Genomic DNA, 19,614 nt, shown 5'->3' with positions numbered 1-19,614 from the left:
TTAATCCTTTTTTCTTGACTTCCAATAGTTCTTCATCATTTCACTTTGCTGTTTTCTCCTCTCTTGTGTCCAGATGTTATTATTACCCTTCCTCTTTTCCTTCTCCTGGAAACCCTTGAAATTTTATAACAATCTTCTGAAAGTTGTTCTGCCTTGTATTGCATCGTCTGTTGTTCTAATCCCTGTCATATCTTTTTTTACCCCTCGGATCCACTGGTTGCCATTTTTGCTCTTGTAAACCTGGTTAAACACTTGGTTTCTCAATCTACTGTTATCCATCCTCATCATGTCACCTCATTATTATTATTATTATTATTATTATTATTATTATTATTATTATTATTATTATTATTATTATTATTATTATTATTATTATTATTATTGTTAACTTTTTGAGAATGCGGCAAAGGATAATGAATGATCGGCTACAGGTGATGGAAAATGCTACTATCTCCTGTTGTCTGTCACAGGGAGGAGACGGGTCCGTTTAGAGAACACATTCCGTGCGATGAAATTAACCCACCCCCAAGGGAAGGTCATTTTTGTGCGCGAGCTGAGAGCGTGACCTGTCGATAGGGCGAACACGCTCCGTATCACGAGTTACGGGCCACTGAGCCATCACTCACTGAGGCCTGACCGAACTAACACCAACTGGACGAGCCATTCATATTATGTTCTGGCGATAAGGCTGCGATCCAGTGAGGTGGAAGAAGTGACTTCTTCAGCTTGACCTAACTAACGTCCTGCCGTCCATGAGGTTTGGAAATACTTTTGGAGCTCATACCTTTCCATTATACACTCCATATTTCCGAATTATTATTATTATTATTATTATTATTATTATTATTATTATTATTATTATTATTATTATTATTATTAATATTAATATTAATATTAATTCAATTCTTATTGAATAGGAACTTCAGTGAAACAGCTCAATGTTTACAGACAACAAGCAGCAAAGGGAGGGCTACACATTTCACTTGAAAAACCACAACGCGTCACGAACGCCTTCTACACTTCATCTGGAACAGAGAAGGATCAGGAAAACCATCAGGTTTAAGTAGCTTGGAGGAATGGCTGGAGCCCAACTCTCCGAAGGAGTAGCATTATCAACCGGCATACCAACTGATAGAGTATGGAATGAGTATAAATAAAAAGAAAAACAAATTCATGATACTTGGAAGTAAAGGCGAGAAAGCGACAATTAAGATAGGGGGAGAAATTATTGAACAGGTGAATAAGTTTAAGTATCTTGAAAGTATTGTGACTGAAGACCTTCTCTCTATAACAGATATAAAATATCGACTTGCCTTAGCCAAGGAAAGCTTCAACAAGAAAAAAAAACTGCTTTGTGGCCCGCTAGAGAAAGATCTGAAGAAGAGAATTGCAAGGTGTTACGTATGGAGTATAGCTCTACTGTATATGACGCTGAAACATTGATGTTAAGGAAGGAAGAACAGAGAAGAATAGAGGCATTTGAGATGTGGATTTGGTGAAGAATTGAAGGAGTAAAGTGGGAAGATAAAATATCAAATGAGAAAGTGCTGAATAGAGTGGAAGAAGTGAGGAGCATGCTGACAGTAATCCAAAATAGGAAGAAAAATTGGAGAGGGCATAATCTAAGACACAACACTTTACTACGAGTAGCAATTGAAGGGATGATAAAATGAAAACGAGGAAGGGGAAGGAGACGATACCAGTTATTAGACAGAATCAGAAAAATAAAGGAAGATTATGCAGAAGTGAAGAAAAGGGCACACGATCGAGAGATATGGAGGTCACAGCCATGACTGGACCTGCCGGATGGCAGAACAACCTATGATGATGATGATGATGATGATACCAATTGATGAAGAATACTTACAATAAAAAGTGTGTCTGTCGCAACACTTAAATGAACCACTATCAGACAGTCATACTCTCTCAAGATTTGAACGTTCCAGAATGTCTAATATTCAACAGGAAGGGACTCACGGGCGAGCACGAATTCTAGGAGATTAAAATATTGAGGACCATTCAAGGAAGGGAACGAATTGAACAGGTGACCCAACTAAGCTCTGCAAATATTGTGGATGTGGCTAGGAAGAGACGTGTAGCATTTTATGGACACAAATACAGGATGCATCATGACAGGCTGACGAACTAGCTTCTCGTTTACTGGAAAAAGAGGAAGACAAAGTCACCATAGTTGATGGAAATAAACGAAGATCAGCAGGCTTTCTCTTCCATCTAACCAAGCACATATATATAGTAAATTGAATCATATTGTAATAATAAATGAAATAAAATAAATTAAATATAATAAGAGGAACAATTCTTAAAGCTAATATCTGATATGCAAGAAATAGTGCGTAAAATTAAAAGAGGATTGAAAAGAATATATATTACGAATTTTAATAAGCAGTGTTCTGATATGTGGGAAAGAAATAGAAATTGTAAAACAATTTAAATATCTTGAAGAATCTATAACATACAATTTAAATGAAAAAATTATTGGAGAGTGCGAACGAATAAATTATCCAGAGCGACTGTAGTCCAACGTGAAATAACTTATAGAAGTGAAACACCATTTAAACTAAAGCAAAAGAATAGCATACACAAAATGTTAAAAATAGAAATAAGAATAGTAAGAACATTCATTAATAAGAAGTACCAAAAAGAAGGAAGATGGCGCATCATCCCAAATTCAGCAGTATAGCAGGAAATAGAACATATAACGGATTTCATAAGAAAGAAGAGAATATCATTGTTTGGTCATCTGTTGAGAACACCTCAAGACAGGTTAATACGCAGAATTTTGGAAAAGTTTGAAAAAAAACAACAACCTGTATGGAAAAATAAATAAAACAAGACATGAATGAACTGGACATAACACTGGATGATTTAAAGAATAAATCAAAGAAAGTAAATAAATTGAAGAATAGTAAAATTAGATTCCTACCAAAATGTGGTAATAGAGAAACAACTAAAAGGTTATTTTCAGAAGAAGGACGACAACAAAAATCGGAATAGAATGAAGAAATACTGGAAGAACAGAAAATAAATACCATAAAACATCATAGAAGTACGGACAGAAATTGACTACAGTCGTCCAATGCGGCCGTAAAAGCACAATAATAATAACAATAATAATAATAATAATAATAATAATAATAATAATAATAATAATAATAATAATAATGAAGAAGAAGAATTTTGATCTAATCTTCTACCAGGGTATCCGTGACAATAGAATGGTTGTGGGTAGCAGCATCAAGTGTACATATGGTCATTTCTGGTGCATAAAATGCCTGCACAGAGTTTTCTCTAAAATGCGAATAGCACTTATCCTTCTGATGCTTGCAGGAGAGAGTTCCACTCAAGGCAGACAAGTACTATGAATGAATAAATGGCAGTTCTATGGGTAGGTAAAAGCAAGGATGGAATTATTACTAGATCTAGTGTTAATGCCATGATAGATTGAGAGGCGTTTGAAATATGAAGTGAGGTAAAATGGCTGTGAAGAATGAAAGACTTTACGGAGAAGGCATAGGGTGTGATCAGCGCGACGGATTCTAGTCGGGGTTGTATGAGTGAGTTACAGGGAGCATCGTAAATTTCAGACTATCTCAGACTTGTATTTTGACCACGTACTATGTGGAATTGTAGATAATCAGTTCCAACATGGAAATTAAGAGTTATAAAATGTTTTCTTCTACATGTGAGGTACTGGCCGTAACTAATTCTTACATCCTGAAATCCTAATTGCTCGATTAATTTCCAGTTTCTCCGATTTCTTGACTGAGCGGTTAACTACGCAGTTCCTGATCCCATCTTTTCTGTCCCATACAGAATCCAAGAGGATATTAACCTAGTCAAGATCATAGGGTTGGCGTCAGGAAGGGCAACGGGTCGTAAAACCGGAGCAAGTACATGAAGACCCAACCTGAGTGTATGAAAAGAGGCGAAGAAAGAAGCAGTCTGTTAAACGTTTTGAAGATTTTGAATATTTCTACAGCTTGAATTACGATTATTTGATTTTTATACGTAAAGTATCGAATATTTTGGAACACGTCATTGTGACCCACACGAAGAACGTGCGTGATTAAGATCGCTCGGATTTTTAGGCAGTAATAGGTTATACTGCATACTAACTTGCTTAGTGGAAGAGTTAGCTAGCCCGTTGCTCAGAAATGTATCTAGAGTAACATAAATTCTAGGGGTTCTAATTGGCCGTATTCCTACAGTTTATGCAATCCTCATAGCGCGACCGTTCTGCGGTTGGAGTACACTTGTTACTCTCCTCAGTAAGATTACTGCCTACAAATTAAAGTCCGTATAGTTCTTGACCAAGCATGGCGAGACGATCGCGTACACACATAGATCCTGGACAAGAGGTGGAGAGTCCTATTTTATTTAAAGGTGAGGGAGGAAACGGAGGGTTCGGGATGGAGGGATGACTGTAGCGGCCAAGCTCACGTACATAAATCTGCATTAACTTCGCTCCGCAGATATTTTACCATTACGCGTGGCTGGTAAAAGTATAAATATTTGCAGTACGACCAGGGAACGTGCCGGTTCATCACAATAATTCAAATATTCCACCGACATTTCAATCAGGAGATACACACAGTGATGACTGCTTTGTGAAAAATGAAATCGATTCTTCTCGTAGTGAAGGAATCGATTCCGTTCTACGACCTTCCATTGTGTTTAACTACTCATAGATTACTAGTAGGTGTAACTTACTCGCAATATGGATTCATAGTTGGTCTTTAGATTGGCACTGACAATGGCAGGGAAAGATTCAGCTGAGGAGAAATATTGTGAACAGTTTACCTATGCAATAGTAGATTTCCTGAGGGATGAAAGAGAAATAATAATAATAATAATAATAATAATAATAATAATAATAATAGAGGAAAAGTTAAACGGCATATGGGACAATTTGAGAGGTATATTTTTTAAAATATCTTGGAGAAATAATTCTTCCTTCGGGATTAGACAGTTTGGCGAATACCGAACGGGATTCAAAACTTCAGAGGACATTTAGACTAACATGGGTTCACTACAGTAAACGAATAATGTCAGGTAACGATAAATTTGAAACATTACGAAACAGTTATTCTACCGGAAACTCTATATGCATCAGATACCCTAAAATTGCAGATGTTGAAAAACAAGAACGTTAAATTCCTATGAAAATTTTCGGCGCACACAAGAAAATGGAATTTGGATGAAAAGGCGAACTGAAAATCTCTATAGTGGCACAGGTAGTTTCATGGATACTGTCCAGAGGGGACGTTTGAAATGTTTTGGAGAATTTGGTAGGATGCATAATAATAAGACTCAAAAGAAGGTTATTCAATGTAATACATTCCCAAAAGAGGAGAATAAATTGGATGGAGGAAACAAAAGGGGACCTGAATGAATTGAATATCGCGAAGACATCATGACCTTAATTAATAAACAGACGTTTTTAGTAAAATGAAATGGCGTATCGCTTTTGGTGCCGGGAGTGTTCGAGCACATGTTCGGCTCCACAGGAACCGGTACTTTGATTTGACTCCGGTATGTGACCTGCGCGTTGTGATGAGGGTGAAATGATGCTGAAGACGACATATACATCCAACCCTCTTGCCAGCGGAATTAACCAATGATGGTTACAATTCCCGACCTTGCGGAAAATCCAACCCCTGTGGACAGAAGCAAGTATGGTAACCATTTAGCCATGGAGGCCGACCAAATTTGTGCTGGCAACTAGCAGGAGTATTGGTACAAAGTTGGAAGAAGAATGGAAGAGGCAACACAGTGAATTCGTGAAGAGATTTTGGAGGAAAAGGAAGGCGAAAATCATGAAGCCAAGAACAAGTTCCAATACGCGCTATGAATGGGCATAAGGAAATAATAATAATAATAATAATAATAATAATAATAATAATAATAATAATAATAATAATAATAATAATAATAATAATAATAACTGTTATTGGTTTTATGTTGCAATAAATACGTTAACGTTTTTCGAAGACGCCGACGTGCCGGAATTTTGTCCCTAGCGAATTCATTTACATGCTGGTAAATCTACCGACACGACACGAGGCTGAGGTATTTGAGCACCTTCAAATACCACCGGACTGAGCCTGAATCGAACCTGCCAAGTTGGGTTTTGAAGGCCAGAGCCTCAATCGTCTGAGCTACTCAGCCCGGCGTAACAGAGTATGCATGTGACGTCACATATTGAGCACAAATTTAGCACGAAAAACTACGTTTGAAATTTTCAATTTCTCTTCGCAACAGGTAGCCTTCTCTTTCATCTGTCAATTCAGACATTAAACATAATCGTAACTTAAATACTCTCGGCGATACACACGTTCTACCAAACGCTAAAAGCTTCTTAACGTAAGTCTACGTTATGAACAGCAAACAAACGGAAAACGTAGTCTAGAGATAGGAGACACAGGAGATAAGTAACGAAAGTAAATAATGCGATGTGTCATACTTGAAACTGGAAAGGAAAAATAATTTTATTGCGTTCCACAACACAAAGTCAAAGTGCGGACCGCACAGTGAATCATGAGGAAGCGATTCAGTCTGCTAGAGTACAGCTTTTCAATAACATGGGGGTGGGGTATCTGGTTTAATTGATAGTAAAATATACATCAGTTATATGGTTTGTGTGTGTGGCTCAACAAACACCGCAGACAAAATGAGCAATCCAATTCTCCTCGTAATGTTTTTCAGTGGAAAGCAGCAGTAGAATGTCGGACAGTGAACTTCAGACATTGCAGTGGTTGTTTCAATATTGGCTGTTTCATGAAATGTAGAGAATATTGTGATAATCAAATATAGAGATCAAACCAAATACTTTACGATATGAAACAATATTGGCTTTATTTATTCGTTTTGTAATGGACTCAATTAAAATGTACAGTGTGGTGCGCATTTTCTACCAGAGTCAGTGAGAATTTGTTTAAAGAACTTATTATAATAGTAAGCTCCCTGTATGCAGCGGAGGTAGAGTGTCAGATTCAGGACTCCAGGATTAAGGGTTCAATCCAGCCAGATGTATCCTTAACGAAATATATCTCTTTGTAAAGTATTTCTGGTGAAAAGTTTGGGTTTACTAGATAAAATTAATAAGAAATGAACGATAGGCTGCACAGGATAAACGCCGGTTCTGCGTCATCAGGAGTTAAAAAATGGATCTTCGATATTGACCTCATAGTGACTCTTCACGTCAATAAATCAGACTGTCCACTACAAGAGTTTAACATTTTGACACTTCCATCGAAAATTAGGATGGACATCGTTTTAAAATTATTTTATCATGTTTATTAAGTGCGTAAAATATACAGGCTGTCGTTACCCGTATGTATTTATTAAATCTATTGCACTGCTGTTATAAGAGATCTAATTTTTTTGTCACTTCAACACTTTTCTTCTCGTGCTACACGACGCAAGTGAGTGCAATGCACAAAATCGCTCTAACTTCTATTTCTGAAAATCTTCCAACAGCACTGTAGTGCGGGCTGCAGAACGCAATATAATTCTATAATAAGACAGCACTATACCCCGTTGTCGTTCTGTTTATGCAAATCTCAAAGCAGAATGGTAGGGCGGCCTATATAACCCTATAGAAAGCTATAATGCATTATGTTTTTGTGGTCCATTGTTGATGATAGATAAGTCAAATGTAACATATCAGCTATTATCAAACGAGAGCTTGGCTGTGGGAAATGAGTTATCAACACCGGTGTTAATGACATGAACTGTGCCAATTTGCCAACTCTGGTCATAGTGAAACTACTCCTCCTGATCGATAGGAATCCTCACTAATTTAAGCTCTCTTTTTCCGAGTACAATCTCATTAGAACAGCGAGTGACAGGGATAGGGACATAGCAGACCACAGTCTAGTGGTCGTGGAGGTTGGGGGCGACTCACTCATTTGGGGAACATTTCAATTACTCTCTAGGTTCAAGTTTGGAGTTGAACTGGAGGGCGGTGGAGGGGACAAGCAATACTGCAATGCGGAGGATACGCACACACTAAGGATCTGCATTCTAAAGTCTTGCACGCTCCAAGTGATAACGATAATCATGGAGCATGATATATTTGACAAATGCAGGTTCCTCCCACGGAACTTGCTAAAATATATTACTCGAATGCTAAAAGGACGGAACGAAAAGCTGCACATATTCAAGATTCAGAAACGAATACTTCACTTTCCGCATAAATATTCATAGCTGGCATAAAGTATAGTCCGTGCGAAACTAGAATGGCATTGACGTTTAAGAGAGCGACTTGTTCGGTGTTGCCACCTCGTATGACTCAACGAAGTCCTCCTCGCGGCAACTAGTCAATTGCCGTACCTTAAAGATGTATTTTAGAGAATTTGACCAGATATTCAAAGTAAAATTAAAAACATATAGACTATAATGGAGATTAGTACTTATTGTAGTGTTTTATTTGTCCGAGTCTTTGGCTGAATGCTCAGCGTACAGGCCTTAGGTTGAGAGAGTCCCGGGTTCGATTCCTGGTCGGGTCGGGGATTTTAAGCTTCATTGGTTAATTCCAATGGCTCGGAGGCTGGGTGTTTGTGCTGTCCCCAAAATCCCCGCAAGTCACACACCACACATAACACTATGCTCTACCACAATAACACGCAGTTACCTACACATGGCAGTTAACGCCCACCCTCATCGGAGGGTCTGCCTTACAAGGGCTTCACCCGGCTAGAAATAGCCACAAGAAGTTAAAGGGTTCTATTTTAAGATTTTTTAGATAAGCATTTCTTGTTATAGAAATTCTTAGTGATGCCTTGCGCTCTTTCCCTCTTGAGTAACCTTTGCTCTACAGCAGATTTTTCTACACAATTCTCTTAAATTATTTCTCTCGCGTTTATTATTTGACATGCCGACATCACACGATCTTGACCATTTCCGCCATGATTAAACCAGTGGTCTTGAAATCTGCAGGCAGACAATACGAGGGCCTAAAGAAGGAGTTACTGAATGAATGTGAAAAAACCCTTGAAGATGTAAGAGCTAGAGACCGTTAGCTTCTTTCGTAATCTCCGGAGAGAAAAGGTCGTGGAGTACGAATCACACCTGACAGTTCATTATTCCTTTAAGGTACAGCTCAGTGGATAGGGCGTGAGTATTAATTAAAGTACTTCTCCTTCTCTTCTGTTTTAAAACGAGCAAGTAATGGGAAGCTTGTAGGAAACTCCTCATCCCCTGCTTATCGTGAGAACTCTAAAGGGAGGCAGGCTTCTCGTGGATTGTGTACCAGGTGCGGCGATGCTCAGTTGAGGGCTATGAATAATTCAGTCGCATTTCCTTTCTCTGTGAGATGAGCTTTCTGCTCTTACACCTTATCATGTTGTCGAGATGGAATGTTCGCAGCTTCTATAATCATAACAACGAGACCTTCTATTAGAATTTGTACTAAATTATCTACTTGAGAGAGTAAGATAGAAACAGTTCTATGTTGTCTTGTTCGTCTTCTAATAATTACACCCCGGATTTGTAGGCAGTATTAGATTAGAATACAAACTAATTTCATTATTATAAAATTTCGCCTTGCTCACTCTTCCGTAATGTAGCATTAGTAACATAAATTGTAGGGATTCTGACAGGCCGTACCCCTAAAGTTTATGCAAATCTCATAACATAACTGTTCTGCAGGCTAGTTGATACTTACAACTTACAAATCTCAGTCAGCTGACGGCACGGCGCGGCGTAAGGGATGAAATAAACATAGCGGGACTGGCTGGGAGAACCACTTCAACATCTTAAAGCTTTAAAAAATCGACCACAACTTCGTTTATTCTTTAGGAGTTTCCCCCATCATCGTATTTTAAAATGTTATTTTTTAAATCGACTGTATCTTCAAGATACTAAAACTACATACTGAATACTTCTCCAGATTTCGAGAAAAAAAGAAGGTGCTTTACGTCAGATTTTATCTCAAACTCAAACATTGACTTGTTGAGGTTTTAACCCAAAACGAAGGAACATTTTATCTTATTATTTTCATCATCATCATCATCATCATCATCATCATCATCATCATCATCATCATCATCATCATCATCATCATAAGTTTCTTATTCTTTAAGCCAATTTTTGTATCATTTTAGCTGAAGATGTTCGATATTAGGAAGGAAACATGTACTTTTTAATAACGTAATTAGATTTTAAGCTGGATTATGTTACATAAATACACAGACTAGCAATGAAATAACAAATAAGTATTGTTACATGTTTTAGTTAAGTTTATATTCTAACCTTCAGTATTACTGTCTAAAAATCCGAACTCAATTGATAATGTTTAAGAGCACTGACGAATGCTGAGTGATTTGGCTACGCAATTCGGGCCACGAAGCCCTTGCCTTACATTTGGGAAATAGTGATTTCGAAGCACATTTTTGGCAGGCCTGAAAATGAAATTCCGTGGTCTTCCATTTTCACAGGGGGCAAAGTTTGGGGATGACATTAATTAAGGCCATAGACAATTTCTTCCTTGTCCTATCCCATCGTTCCAACAATACCTGTCCTAGTCAAACTCACGCAAAACAAACAGCAAGCAAGGTTGCTGAGATATTGATGACGAATTCCGCGGATACTGCCTAATGCGATAGTTGCATGTCTCTGATGTGTATACACATATGTATTTGTAGTGTATTGGGAGAGAACCCGCCGTGAGCGAAATACTGTATGTACGACATATCTATAAGCCGATTATAAAATCCCTATGTCCGTCTGTCTTTCGCAGCGATATTCAGAAAATGAGGATGTTTCCAAGTTGAAACTGGCACCAAATGTAGGTTAGAAGAGCAACACAATGCTGACTTCAGCCTGGATTTTTAGGCAGTAATAGGTTAGAATGCAAACTTAATGAAACGAGTAACAAGTACACTCTACTTGCAGAATAGTTACGCAATGAGAATAGCATAAACATGAGGGGTACGGTATATCAGAACTCCTGGAATTTATGTTACTCTTGCTACATTAGAGATGAGCGGGTAGGTCGTCACATCCTAATAACCAAATTAGTTTGCATTCTAACCTGTTACTGCCTAAACGTCTGGGGTCTAAAGAACACATATTTAAACTATTTAGCTAAAGATAACAGGAGATAACTGGGATCAATTGGCAGAACATCACTCAAGACCGTCCCAGATGGAGAGACCTCATGAAAACCTACCTTGCTTCGGACTTAAAGAGGCTACATCGCAAAAACGACTGAATATGGCTGATAGTGATAGTGATAGTGAATTTCCTCTGGGGAAATGAATTTTCTTTTATTCACTATTGGGGCTTATATAACGACATTATACCTCTGTCGACAAACATTAGAGAGAATTGTTACTGCTGAGTTTGGAAAGTGATATCTAACAAATTTAGATCATGGATGATGGTGCAAATGGTTGATTTCCTAACGAACAGATCGACAGTGAATGGTGTCAGTTATTCGGACATACTCGTACATTTGCAATTCACAGATATCCGCCTGGACTTCAACAGGTGCCGTGTTGCTGCACGACAGCTTCAAGCCACACGCAATCATGATGCTGGACCATCCTCCCTACCGCCCCGACATGGCACCAGTGCTTCAATATCCTCGAGCCATTGAAGAAGCGATTCAAATACGATGAGGCCGTTCAGCATACCGTCATTACGCGGCTTCAGGGAAAGGATGCAAATTTATTCCATATCGGCATCATGCCTTGGACTGTCGGAGCTCGTCAACTTTACCTCAGAAAGCCATTGGTCTACCACCTGAGCTACGCAGCCAAGCCGAATATCTTTGTTGTCTGTTTCTTCGAACTTACGAATACAATATCCAGATTCCACGCGGCTTTCACTTCCGTACAGTAAAGTCAGTGTGATAATGTTATTGATTTTTACGTCCCGCCAACTACTTTTTATGGTTTTCGCAGACATCCATGTGCCAGAATTTGATCCCGCAGGTATTATTTTACGTATCAGTAAATCTACTGACCCGATGCTGACGTATTTGAGCACCTTCAAATATCACTGGACTGAGGCAGGAGCTCTGAATGCCAGCGCTCTAGGATCCAAGCCACTAAGCCCGACAAAGTCAGACTGAAAACAGGCCGATGTGAAGTTGGAAATTTCAGTTCGAGAATTTCGGTCTTTCTTACAGAATTCCGGTGATCGCTAGGGCGAGCTCACTGCACCTTGATTCAGTTGCATCCTGGGAGAATTCTTAAACTGAAAACTTGAAATGATACAAATGTTCCAGTTTTGTATTCGCTATCAAATGTTTTTCCTCTGCTAACATCAACTTAATCTTGGAAGTAAATAATAACATTATTAAATCGAACTTTCCATTTCAGCCATTACTTAGAGCTCGGATTGTTTTGCAATACTAACTTAGAATGCACAGAAATTTAGTTGTTAGGAAGTTTGGTCTAGAGCTGGCACATTTCCTATCCTCGCCGCTAGATGGGGGATTCATTCATTTCGTTCCTGACCCAGTCGAATGACTGGAAACAGGCTGTGGATTTTCAGGTTTTCCCAAACCCTTTGTCTGTGAGAACCCCTGAGAATGTCAAGGACTCCGTAGCCACAGAGCATAATGCCGCATTCAGTAAACAAAAACAGAATTGTGTAATGATAGCATGTTGGATTTTATTCGTATAATTCAAGACAAGCATTTACCTTCAAAGCAAGTTTAATTTAATTTCATTTACATAAAAAATACTTTATAAAATCACAGAAATTATAACACAAGTGACGCTTGGCTAATAGTTACAACGGTCTGTATCTGGAACCTTTCTTAACACAATTAACTTGCCGTGGTTGTTTGATCAATGGGGCGGATGGTACCATAGTAACTCGAACCGAAGGTCAGCCTCTACTTAATTCTGTTTATGTACTTCGTTTTCATTTATGTAAGAGCAGAAGATGTATATTCACACAGGTATGCTGTCATGAAAGGCATAAAACACAGCATTCCTTTCTAGAAATTGTAAGATATAGGGAAAGACACGGACCCGAACGTTGATCAGAGACGTGGAGGTGTGATACATTCATGGAACTTCATGCAGTTCAACATGGCACTCGTGGTGCCCCTGCATAGGTACCTGGATTAAAACTCCAGTACTGAACTGGGCGTCACCATTCGAGAAGTATCTACTAGTCAATATGACCCAATCGCTATATTCAGAACGGTCTTTATCAAGACCAACACTAACCATTATATCTGTAAATATTGAAGGTTTCTCAAGTGATTCATCACTTTATGGTTGTGGAGAGCAGAAGACGATCGAACATCTATGCCAGTGTGTTTTATGTCCCTCAATGTGCACTATGAAAGACTTGATTGCAGCCTCTGCCAACGCTACTGATGTCGCCCAATACTGGGAATAATCATCTAGCTCTAGAATGGTTGTTTTATCTGTGATTGTATAATAGACTTGTATATTTGTATAGTAGGAATGTAGACATCATGTTTTTTAATATCTGTAAGCAACATTGATACTTCTGACACGAATAAAGAAGAAAGAACATTGCACCCTATTTGATTCCCCACCCATATCATACTTCAATTTATTCTTCACTTTCTTTCTGCCATGATACTTAGGCTAGTTGATCTTCCTCAAGGGAAAATTCAGTTTCAAAGTAGGGATTACTGATCCACGAGACTTTCTCTACCAGAGGCGGAAAATATAGTCTAAGTGTAGATATTAGCCATTCCAAGTGTTGTAGAATTTCTTCTTTTCCCGCTGCTGACTTCTGCAATATATTGGTCAAGTTAAGACTTACACATACCGCATGCAAATTATACAACAGTGAAGACATAGTCCCTAAGTTTATTATAATGGTCTATACACCTTAAGTGTACCATACAAAGTCACTCTTCAAATACTTAAACTTAAATTATTATCGTGAAACCCTTGGATTATCATTGCACCCTCCCCGGTGGGCGGACCACAGTTTGAGAATGACTGGTCTAGCCCGTTCTTCCGTTATATAGCGTGAGGAACATAAATTCTAAGGGTATTTTTGATAGAGAGTACCCCTAATGTTTATGTAAAACTCATAACATGGCGGTTGTGCAGGATAGGCTATACTTGTTACCCGCTTCAGTACATTTGCGTTACAATCTATTACTGTCATAAAAATCCTGACTATAGTGATTAGTAAAGCGTTCTGCAAGTCCTGATACAACTACAGTAAGTGAATATGTTGCAGGAATACGATTGAACTTTCTCAGTTTTTCTCGAAAGGTTACTACTGCCACTTTGCTCCCTTTAACGCAAAGCTATCCATTTAGCAACACTGCATAAATTGTGGGAGGACATCACACAGTTTTTTGTCTCACGTACCGTTCTTTTAGCCGCCAAATTATGCTGATAGTGCACTTATTCTAATTTATATCATGCCTCTCTGTCTACTCTCTGCCTAAGAGTGACGTATCGTTATAGCAATTTGTAAGAAAACTCTTTTGGGGATTAGTTCTTGAAGCTGTCTACGCTTGTGGTTGAGAGATGGGCAACAGCGTCTTAAATTCACAAGGGAAATTAATGAAGAACAGAGAGAAACACATACACACCATTCGCGAACCACTTATTATAATTACCTCCTTCTTTGACTTTATTTTATCTTTTTCTCCCTTCCCTTATTTCACAGTTTCTTTCTTCCCGGCACTGACGTTATAAAACAACAGAGGGAGGAAATGAGAATCAGCCCCAAAGGATTTAATTAAAAAGTATGATGAAAACTTTTCAGATGTTAAAGAACCGTAATTAAAGTAATCAGAGCAAGTAACGATTTGGTCAACAAGCGTATGCGTGCCGCACTCTTTCGCTGTACTGCATTCCTTTGAAGACAAAATGTAGCCTACCTGTTTTCGACATTGACTTGATATTTACCGAGAAGCGATTGCACACTCGATCCACTGAAGATAAGCAGTTATTGACTTGCCTTTCAGGAACATAATATTCAGTTAATTAAAACAGGATGTAATTATTGTAGCGACTGAAGAAGTGTAGATGTAGTCTAAGTCAAAAAGTGACCTGCGTTAAATTTCAAATTTGTTAAATAAAATGTGAGATATAAACACATTACTTCAAAAACATTCGCTTTTAATACTTGGCGTTTGAGAAAATGGCTAAGGGATTCACTTGAATTCTGTTACCTGTAAATCGGTCCGTAAACAATGCAATCTGTGTCCCGGGACAGGATCTAAATTTTGAAAGCAGGTTTAAGGAAGTGATGAAAATAACACCTGCAATTTTAATGTCCAAAACTTTCTTACCGGACAAAGTAGCGTCCCCATACTACGAGAATCGTCAAATAAACCTTTTTCCTCAATTGTCTCGAAAGTTAAGGGGCTAAAAGGCCCGGACAGATTTCGGTTGTGAGTCTTCGATGGTTCTATCAAACTAAAAGAAAACTAATTTCGAAAATCACGTCTGGTCTCTGTTTAGTTTCAGAAAAACAGCCTACAATCGTCGCATCAACTTATTTAAATAATTTTTTCTGTAATGTGTTCCTTGGTTGAATACCCTTAGGCATTTTTGTTTTTTGGAAAATATCAACACAGAATTTTGTTATAAGTGCTTAAGTGAAACTCTGCATTGACTCACGTTAGGTTCGTAGTGGTAGAAAAAGACAAACTGCTAATCCAGTCGACCGAATAACGATGATTAAGAAAAGGATGGTAATTTTTAGGAATAAATAATATATTTTTATACTTCATTATATTTTATTTACCTAAAATTCGCAGCACATATCGCTACGTAATTTTCAACATTAAGTTTCTTGGCTGAAGGGATTTTTTAATTACTATATTCATGTAAGTATATAGGTATAAATGCATATCGTACATACATGATTATAGACTATCATGCCTTTCACCATTCGGTGTGCAAGCCTCTGCAAATTACTAAACGCCGACACAATCCTCTATCTGTAACTAGTTTTGAGAACTCGATTAGTTCTACACTTCCTGTGTCTAAATCATTACAAACTGAGTCTATCCATCGTCGTCTTGGTCTCCATCTACTTTTCTCATCCGCTATGACCGTGTCGATTATTCTTCTAGGTACCTATCCTCCTCCATTCTCCTCAGATGACCCCCACACCGAAGCAGGGGAAAGCTTACTGTAACCCGCAATACATTCTGTATACTCAGCAGTTTTAAGCGACTAACACTTTCATTAATATGTGATTTTCATCCTTAGTAATGTCTTTGCATGAAGCCATGTTTGATTAGTACCTGTCAAGCCAGAGGGTATACACTTAATCTCATCACGGACGAATGCAATTTCCTGCTAGATACTCTTTAATTCTCTAACTTTTCCCAGCTTCCAAATATATTCAACAGATGGCAGAGCGTTCCTATTAACTTACGTACTGCTAAGAGAAAAAAGTCTACGTACAAACAACCCTCATCATGACATACGGCTTAAGCATTATCTGAGAACACCTATCGAAGGATAACCTAGCTACACTAGAAAAGTTCTCTGCCTGGCAAAAATCGTTCCTTCGAGACTAACCTATGAGCTCACAAGACAACCGTTCTATATAGAAGAACCGCGATGAAAAATATCACTGCCTTCTACGACACAATACCAAGCTTTACATCAAGAACTGCAGGATAAAAAACAGAATATATGGATAGATATTTTACCAAAGAGATGGCCTGATGACGTCAGAGTGGATGAATTCTGAGTACGAACTGCGGCATACCATAACGCGCTTCGGGCATCACGGGTGCTCTAGAAGTATCAGTAAAAAGTTACCTATAAGGTGCTTCTTTCTTTAAAATAACTTAGCCCAGTGGGTTCGCTTCGTCATCAAGTCATGGCAGTGAAAAGGCTGTAGGAGATATTCTATGGTGATAATATTAACTGTTTTACGCCCCAGTAATTAATATTGCTATTTTCGGAGACCTGAGGTGCCGGAATTTTGTCCCATACTATTTATTTTATGTGTCGTTAAATGTACCGAAACGGTGACGAAATTGAGCACTACTGTCCAGAATGAAATCGGCCAACTTGAGCTCAGGAGAACAGCTCTCTACCGCCTGAGCTATTCAGCTCTATGAAGAATGAGTGAATTTCAGAAGAGTCATCACTAAACTTCGGATTTTCAGGCAGTCTTAGGTTAAAATGGAATGTAATTTGGTTATTAGCAAGTCTCGCTGGCCCGTCGTTCAGTAATGTAGTGAGAGTAACAAATTCTAGGGGGGTTCTGATGGACCGTACCCCTGTTGTTTACGCAAATTTCATAGCATGACCGTTGTGCAGGCCAGCGTATAAGTTAGTAAGTTGGCATTCTAATCTGTTCGGACTCCAGTTATCATTACAATCAGTGACTGAAGAGGCTAGAAATCTAGGTTGGGCTATGTTTTACTAAATTTCCAAGCTCTTTGGAAATATTTAAGAAGAGGCCAGGTAAACAATTGATGGGGAATCTGCTACATCGGTTACATTCCTGTTTGATTGACTGAAGATGTTAGTTGAGTAAGGTTTATGTTACATTCGTTTATTGACAGATATTTGATTTTAATTCTGAAGCAATTGCTTGATAAAATGTACTGGAGCCGTGCTGCCCGCTGAGATGAGATACCAATACTATATCTGTGTTTTTTAAGCTCTTTGACGTGCAGCAACGTTGAAAAATAAAAGCAAATACTGAAATGGGAAGCGAAATGATATTTGAGCAAACTCTTCTCTCCATTTCATTCCACAAACAAACCGACAAAGTTGTAAAAATATAAACAGCTATACCCCGCCGGGTACAGATAGTACAGAATGGTGGAAATATTTTTGACAAGGGGTCGTTTTACGGCTGACTGTTTCAGTGAGTGAGCAGGCATATTGATGTTAGGTGTGCGCTTTGTTATCGGGGTGGAGAGACCGTTTCGAAAACATTGATTTTGTCGGTAATACTAGAACGCTAGGAAGGGAGTTGTATTTATTTCTTAAAACTGACATCTACTGGAATGATAAGGTCATTGTACTTGAGGTTTCTTCTTCGTGCTGCCTCCGGAGAGGTCTAGTTGAGGTCTTTCAACTGGTGCGTCTGTGAGGATGGGACCATAGCTAGTATGCAATACAACGCAAACACCCAGCCTCTGGCGAGACGAATTAACCAATTAATTTTAAAATACCCACCCCACCAGGAATAGAACGCGGGATACCTAGGACCAACAGTCAACATTTGAGGGTAAGAAGTACTTTTGAAGACGAAACGTTTCAATGCTGGAAACATTTATTAGCAGATAAAGTACACTAGAACGTTGAATTGTGCCGAAAGTTGAAAGGATAATGGGCTCGCAAATTGTAAGTAATGGATAGCTCCATCAAACGAAAAATAAAATTCGAAAATCACTTTCGGCCTACATGCAGTTCCGAAAAGAACAGCCAAAACACACATTTCTTTACTCGTCTTCTTTCTGATTCAAAATCCTAGACAAATTAACTTATTTATATAATTCTTTCTGTAATGTATTCCTTTATTCAATACCCACAGGTGTTCCTTGATTTTTTGAATAATGACCACACCGAATTTAGTTATAAGCGCTTAAGTGAAACTCTGCACTGACTCACATTAGCGCTCGTAGCGGTAGAAAAAAAGGCAAACTGCTAATCTAACCGACCGGATAACGATTTGTTGGTCCAGCCCACCGCAATGCACCCACAAACTCACCCTATGAGTGACGTTGTCACACCATTCGTAGCAGGTACTGACTGGCATTACTAAAATACAGAATGAAGCTGAGCGTTTCCGCATTGATATACCAGAAGTTGTCTATTCATATTCAAGGTCCAATTTAAGGAATATGGGAAATATCCAAAAATAAGATGTCAAATTTTAAAATCAACAAAATAGTTTCAACAGATACATTGTGAATTTTATCAAAGACAGAAGAAATTTTTTTGACAGACTAAGTATTTTATAAATATTGTTTTCACCCACACATGATACTCATCATTTTAGTCATTCATTCATAGATTGTAAGATGTTTCCAATGTTTCTGTTAATTGTATATACTGTAGCTGATGATGACCACAATAGGCCGAAACGTGTACCAGTATGACGGAACTTATCTCTTAAATTGTGAATGTTAGTCTATGACTTTAGTTTACTTACCTTTAGAAATGAATTCTAAACAAATATTCAAACTGAATGGAACGTTTAGACAGAAAATTAAAATTCGGAAGAACTGAAGACAATCTTCGTCAGCAATTTAAATTTGTCTTAAATTCCAATTTATGGGCTGCCGAAAATGGCATTTTATATCACACCAACATTTTTGGAAATAAGAATGAACAGTAGTTGTTAACGTGGGTTGTAATTTGAAGTGAGCCCCTTGATCGCTCAGGAATCCCCACATTTTGCCGTTGTTTCACACACACACAAATAAAACCCACAGTTCTAGCCGTTTAGGCAAGCAATTGAATGTTGAAAATATTCTAGGAATATGAACTACGAATTTTAGGTAAATTAGATGTAATAAAATATGATAATATATTCTTTGTTTATTCCTAAAAATTACAATCTTTTTGTTAATTATCATTTATGTGATTACCCCAATGAAGATCTTTCCTTATATTAACATCTAGATACAGTGATTCCCATAAC

This window comes from Anabrus simplex, chromosome 12 (genome assembly GCF_040414725.1).
Source record: "Anabrus simplex isolate iqAnaSimp1 chromosome 12, ASM4041472v1, whole genome shotgun sequence".
NCBI classification, from domain to species: Eukaryota; Metazoa; Arthropoda; class Insecta; order Orthoptera; family Tettigoniidae; genus Anabrus; species Anabrus simplex.
The sequence above is the reverse complement of the archived record's forward strand: the minus strand, read 5'-3'. Positions refer to the sequence as shown.